The sequence below is a fragment of the Ammospiza caudacuta genome, chromosome 1 (genome assembly GCF_027887145.1).
Source record: "Ammospiza caudacuta isolate bAmmCau1 chromosome 1, bAmmCau1.pri, whole genome shotgun sequence".
Taxonomy (NCBI): domain Eukaryota; kingdom Metazoa; phylum Chordata; class Aves; order Passeriformes; family Passerellidae; genus Ammospiza; species Ammospiza caudacuta.
Window position 1 is genome coordinate 111,036,554 of NC_080593.1, and position 7,138 is coordinate 111,043,691.

A 7,138-nucleotide genomic window follows, 5' to 3' on the forward strand; every position below is an offset into this window, starting at 1 on the left:
AGAAGTCTCTAGAAACACGGTGTTTGGGCAGCACAGGCATCACAGGCACATTCACTGCATGTTGATCAGAATGAACTGAACCAAGGAAAAGCACTTTGGTTCTAAAATCAAACTTCTTTCTAATATTCCAGATCAGTATTCATTATTAGAATTCTTTTTTGTACAGAGATTTTTTTCAAAAAGTTTTATCTGAACTCAATAAATTACTTTGAAAAACAGTATCATGTATTAAGCAAATGTCATCTAATCTATCATTTTATTTTGACTTAATGCTTTGACATCTTATTTTTGCAGTTTCATACAGAATTATTATGGGCACTCTTACATATTTCAGATAATGATTTAAGTGTCTTTTCAGGAAATTAAGTTAGAAGATAAAATTGTTCATCTTCAAATTTATAGCAACTTTGCTATCAGTCAGAATTCCAGTGCAACAAAGATAATTTATCATTTATCTTTAGTGTATTTAGAACTTGCCTAAAGAGAAATGAACCAAATCTATGCTACACATCAGTTTTTATGCTCAAGCAACTTGAGTTAAAATATATGAGTGCAGATACAAGTCAAAAACGGGTCCATAGAAAATGTTATTTCATATTCCAAGGGCTCTTAAATTTTTGAAAAAGGAGAATAATGACAAAATTACAACTGGTGACAGTTTTAGATGCATGTTTGTATAGCAATCAATCTGTCATGTTTCTTTATTTTGACCATATGTTAAAAAGCATCTTGCAATTCAGGATACAGTGAAATAAGTTATGAAATAGAACAGTCACAAAATGACAACTTAGGAAAGAAAAGCTGCTTAGTTGAGACCCATCCTGACTTCTGATGTTCATCATGTGCTGTTGGGCCTACCTGCAAATTTAAATAGCTGCCAGTTTAATTTTTTTATTTTTCTACTTTTTGAGAAAGCTCTAAAAAACAGCAACAATAGCAACAACACAACAACAAATATTATTTCAGGCTTCCTCCTAGCTCCTTCATTAAAGATTTGTTTCAAGCCAGTCAAAATCTAGGTAAAACAAATGGAATTTTTTACCTGCAGGCTCTGATTTTACAGTTTTCCAGTACCAAAGGTCTAGGTGAGGGTCTGTTCCTCTGCTGGTCACTGCAGGCTCAGGCTGTCAAGGAGGTGAATTGTGACACCAGAACAGGACTCAAGAGACAAAGGCTCCCCAGGATTCCCTACAGGATCTCGGTAAGTTGACTAGTTTTTCTGAATTTTCAATAAACTGTCTTTGAAAAGGGGGATTGCAACTTAATCTCCTGCCCTTAGGAATATGATTACAAATTCATCAATGATTGCAAGATGCTCAGGTGTTAAGGTGTTTTGGTAACCCCCATAAATATGTTGTCAGCCATGTGCCTGAAGCACATATGCAGAGGGACATCTGGAGTCTTTGATGCTAAATGTCTACTATATGAATGCTATTTGACTGTAAAATCCACTCTAGATCAAATGTTTGAATATAAATAGCAAAATAACAGCTATTGGACATGCAAAAGTAATGCTTTTCTTGTGTTTTTTTCTGCATATGTACATCTGACTCATCTGTATGACCTTCTTAGTTAATATATTACTGAATAAAAGACACCATGGTAAGCTGTAGGTGTCCCAAGAGCCTTAGAAAGGGACTGGAGAAATTCATGTGTAACAGATCAACAAATACAAACTAATCTGGGACAAAAGGAGAAAATAGAGGGGAAAAAAATTCTAATTCTGGAAAGTGCTTTAGACCACAGCACCATCCATTCAAGTAATTACAAGAAAAATTAAGTCCACACAAAGTTATAAGGTCATAATTTACAGCAGCCTTCCAGTACCTGAAGAGGGCCTAGAAGAAAGCTGGAGAGGGACTTTTTACAAGGGCATGTAGGGATAGACAATGGAGAACGGCTTTGAACTGAAAGAAGGTTTACATCAGATATTAGTAAGAAAATCTTTACTGTGAGAGTTCTGGGGCACTATGCTCCATCCCTGGAAGTGTTCAAGGCCAGGCTGGATGGGGCTCTGAGTAACCTGATCTAATGGAAGGTGTCTCTGCCTCTTTTTGCAGAGCTGCTCTCTGGTCTTTGCTCTCCCAGTTTATACTTGTGCCCAGTTTTACTCCATCCTAGGTGCAAAATCCAGCACTTCAACTTGTTAAATTTCATTCCATTAATCACTGCCCAAGTTCCAATCTATCTAGATCTCTCTGCTAGTCATCCCATCCAGGGAGGTTGAAATTAGGTGATCTTTAAGGTCTTAAGATTCTGTGATTCTACACGCCTAATCACTAATAAAAAGCACCTGACTACATCTCACATCACCAGGAGATGCTGAATAGGAAAGTCTGTTGCTTTAAAGGACTGGAGTTCACTGTCCCATCTAACTTGTTTATGTTTTATTCAGTCTAATGTAAATGGGAACAGTAGAGACCCAACAGATTAATTCTAGCACTATCTTTCCTGATAAATGACCATCTTAACCCTAGGAATTTCCAGGGAGGATTCAACAGGCTCCCAGTTGTCCTTCTATTCCTACTGGAAAGTTCAACTGGTAGCTTACTTAAATCTTCCTTTTTTGCAATTTGTCATTCTCTGTGAAGGCAGAGAGCACCTAAGTTTTTTCTAATGTACCTTTTAAAAATCATGGAATCATAGAATGGATTGGTTTGGAAGCCTCTTAAAAGATTTTCTAGTCCAGTCTCCTGGGCTTGTGATTACTGCCTTAGTGAAGTTTCTAGGAGCCTGTAAGCATAAAAGGGAACAAAGATTCCCTTTTATCTTCAGACTGACCACTTTATCTTTATTAGTGTGAATCATGTGACTCCTCCTGAGCACACATCTCACTTTATACATCAAAGACTTCGAAAATTAGAGAATATATATATATTGCATCTTGAGGGTCTTTTTAGTTAATATGGAATTATTCTTATTAGTATATTATTATATTATTATTATAGCCCAATCTAGTCAAAGATGTTCCTGTTCATTTCACACTTTAAATGCCCCTTTCAACCCAAATCATTCAATAACTCTATAAAAAATGTGAAGTTACTTTCTGTTATCACCACCAGTCCATTGATAACTGGCAAACACATTACAGAATCCCTTCTCTGAGTTGACTGAAATCCACCCAAAAATCCATTGAGCTCTCGTCTCTGAATTTCCAACCAAGACACACCAAACTCTACCAATCAGAGTTCCACATTTCTCCAATTTCCATCCTAAACTTCAGGTCAGCTGATATCTGGTTTCCTGCCTGCATTGTTCTTCAGTTGGAGCCCTCTTTTTTGCTAAACCATCCCCTTCTAAAGTTAGCTACTGACAGAGCACACAGGCACACACAATAGTTTTACATTTATAAGCTCAGTTGTGACAGAAAAAAAGTAATAGAATAATACTCTTTTTCTTCTGAGAATGGGAATGCCACATTCCTGAATCTACAGTCCCTGAAAACTTACACTGTACCATTGCAGCTAATACTGGACTTGACAGATTAGAGGAAGATCAGCAGAGATTTTTTCCAAGGTGCAACTTTTCAGAATTATCTTTCTGTCGAATACAGTTCAGTTGTTCAGCACTGATGAAAATTCACAGACCAAAAGGAGGCAAATATTTCTACTTCTGCCCAACACAAGTATAACATGGGAAAGGAGTGGCTGCAGAGCAGCCCTGCAGAGGGGTATTGGGGGTGTTGGCCAGCAGGAGGCTCAGTGGGAGTCAGCATTGCCCTGGCAGCCCAGAGGGCAACCCGCAACCTGGAGTACATCAAACACAGCACACCCAGTCTTAAAAGGAATATTTAAATATTTAAAAAATATTTTGTTGTGTTCAGTGTTGGTGTGGCCTCACTTGGAGCACTGTGTGGCCCCACACAAGTCAAGAAGGATGTCAAAGTCCTTTAACATGTCCAGGAGAGAGCAACAAAGCTGGTGAAAGAGCTGGAAGGAATGTTCTGTGAGAAGTGTCCAATGACTATGGATTTGTCTAGCTTGGAGGAAAGAAGGCTAAGGGGCCGCCCCATTGCTTCCTACAAGAAGCCTCTCGAAGAGGGGAAGTGGAGAGGGAGGTGTTGATCTATTCTCCCTGGTATCCAGCGACAGGACATGTGGGAATAGCTAAAAGTTCCACCAGGAGAGTTTCAAACTGGACATTGGGAAGCATTTCTTTTGTGAGAGGCTGCTCAAACACTGCAACAAGCTTCCTAGAGAGGTGGCTGATGCCCCAAGCTATCAACAAGCTTAAGGTTAAGAGTCTTTCAGCTGTGCTCTTAATGACATGCTGTAACTTTTGGTCAGCCCTGAAGTGGTCAGGCATTTGGACTGACTGATAGTTGTAGGTCTCTTCCAGCTGAACTATTCTATTCCATTTATTTTGTTCTATTCTACTAGCTGCACAGCAGAGCAGACATTTATTTGCATCTACCTAAATGCTCTCTGTCATGAGCTTTGCCAGAAAGAGATCCACCCCACCTTGAAAAAAGTCTACAGGCAATTGCGGAGCAGCGCCAGCTCCTATGCAGAGGAAAGCAACGAAAGGGTTACTCTGCCACGCCTTGTTTCACACACACATAAAAGACAGTGTATCACCCTGTCGGTAACAAAACGCCTGTGTTCAGGGCAAGGATCTGGCCTGGCTATTTTACAGCTCTGCCAATCCCACAGCTCGCAGCTCAGCAGGCTTACTCATTTCCACAACTGCACCTGGCACACTGAAAAGTTAAACAACCTGGCCACACCAGAAAAGAAAAAAAAAAGAGAAAGGAAAAAAGCCAGCAAGTAGCAAATAAGCAAATAGAAGAATGCATATAAGGGAAAGAGCTGAAAAAGCAATTAAGTGAGAGAGAGGAGGTAATGCAAAAAAAATGGGGGGGGGGGTGGTTTTTCTGCTTGAATTTGTTTAAGGTGCATGACAGGAGGCATGGAGAATAAAAAACATTGTTCACCCATAGCGGAACAACAATGACTCCATTTTTAGAATGCCAAGTGTTTGTTTAAAGTATCAAGTCCTGCTGCTAATCTGCTCTCCTCAGCTAGAGCATTTTTGCTCTCAAAAAAAATGCAGGTGCTTGTTTCTGTGAGCGCTTTTAAGCTGGTAACTGTACCTATTGCAATTGTTCTGCTCTCAAGAGCTGTCTGGGTGTTAGAAACCCTCTGTGATGTGTATAATTTTTTACATATTATGCATTATCCATTACCTATTTTAAATAAATAAATGTTATTTTGATGTATCTGTGCAATGTCTTGATACACTGCTTTCTACTGGGATATCTTCCCAAAAAATGAGTGGCATCTGTGACCACAGTGCAGTAAAGAATCTGTAAACAACCCAGAAAAGGTTAATGACAATCTCAAACAATGCAAAAATACTTGTATAATAGCTTAATGCAAATACAAATGAATTTCAACATTTCATTACTAAGAATATGCACTGGGTTTTCCACCTTAACACCATTTGCTAGATACCACACTTGTCTCATTTGGTTGAATCACTTGTCAAGAAGAAACTGTATTGTTTTAGAAAAAAAACAACAACAAAAACCACAATTATAAAGTTAACCTTGCTTTTGTAGGAAGCAGAGATGGACTCTGGTGGTCTGATCAAGCTGGCTTCCCTTGTCCTTCACCCCAGGAAAGCCAGAAGTTTCCAGGCACTGATGTAGGGAAGATTAGTCAGCACGAACAGGGAGCGGCAGGCAGAGCTGGGGGCAAGGCAAGGTTTCAAAGGAGTCACCAAGACCCAGCCGCTATGGCAAGGGTGTGATAGTAACTTTCTAGAACACCTGTGCTTACAACTATTATTCCTGAGAGCAAACACTCTCCCTCCTGACAAAAGTTTGGCTTTTTTGTATGATAATTAATTGCCGTTAAAAGCTTATCAAGAGAATTTAGACATTTTTTTAGATGTTTGTACTTTGAGAAAACAGCAACCTGGTGCATGCCTCACACCTGGAAAACCCCTCTCCTCACCAAGCACCAAGAAGGGCTCAGCTGCTTTTATTGAAAAGCACAGATTAACTTTCTCTTTGTTCTGCGGTGTCAGTGAACTCTGAATTGCTGCTGCCACACCGGGAAAAAAAAATCTAATGCTCAATGGATCCTCCTTTGCAAACTGATCATAGGGACAGAACTGCAGCCTGGTTGTGGGAGGAGTGTTTAGCTGCTGCCAGGTTTAAGTGGGGGAAGGACAGAAAGAAATTCAGCCTCAATGGTTGCTAACACACTTACTAGCTGTACTAAAACAAAATTGATAGTGTTTGACATTCTTTTGTAACAGCAGGATAATTATTTTTCTAAATAGGGATCACAGAAGTTTTTCATACAAGGCAGACAAGTTAAAGAGAACAAAAAACAACAAACAACTTTTTTATAATAGCTGAGGTTCTTGTAGGATGTCCAAGACATGTAACTGGCCCACACTTAAGCCAAAAACAACTTAAGAACAGACATCTAAGCTCTGGCAAGATAATTTGCAGAAGAGCTCCTGTGCTATTGAGCTCTGGGAAAAGATTATTCATTTCTCCTGTAAGCACATATGACTTCAAAGGGAAATCAATGCTAAGATATATATAGATATACTTCTAGATATACTTCTACTTCTAAATCACCAAATTAAAAGGGCTGCAATATGAATGCTGTCCGAGACATGCTCTGCTTCATTGATCTCCAACAGGAACAGCTAACAGAAAACTTCACAGTACTTCTATTACCATTACGTGCAGTAGCTACAACAGCTGTTAAACCTGGGCCAGAACACACCCCTGTCCTCCAGACCCTGAAGAAGAATCCTCACAGGATCTCAGTGTGTACTGCTGTGTGAACGTGCAGAATTCTGTGTGGGTATAAAGTGATCAGTCCAGCACAGTGACTCAGTGACAGAACAAAGAAGGCATACAAAAGCCCTGAATACTGTGCATTTCACACATATTAGCTCATTTATGCCTTTTGTTTTCCTTAAATTAAGACAACTATTTCTATGCAGGGGTATCAGCAAACTCCATAAAGTGGTATATTCTAAGTAAATAACACAAACGGATATATGTCACTTCGGAAAAATCTTTTGAGATAAAGCTCTTCCCCTCGTGACGGCCATGGAAATTATAATTGTTGCAACTGACATTGAATTATTCATTGTGCATTGTTACAACATG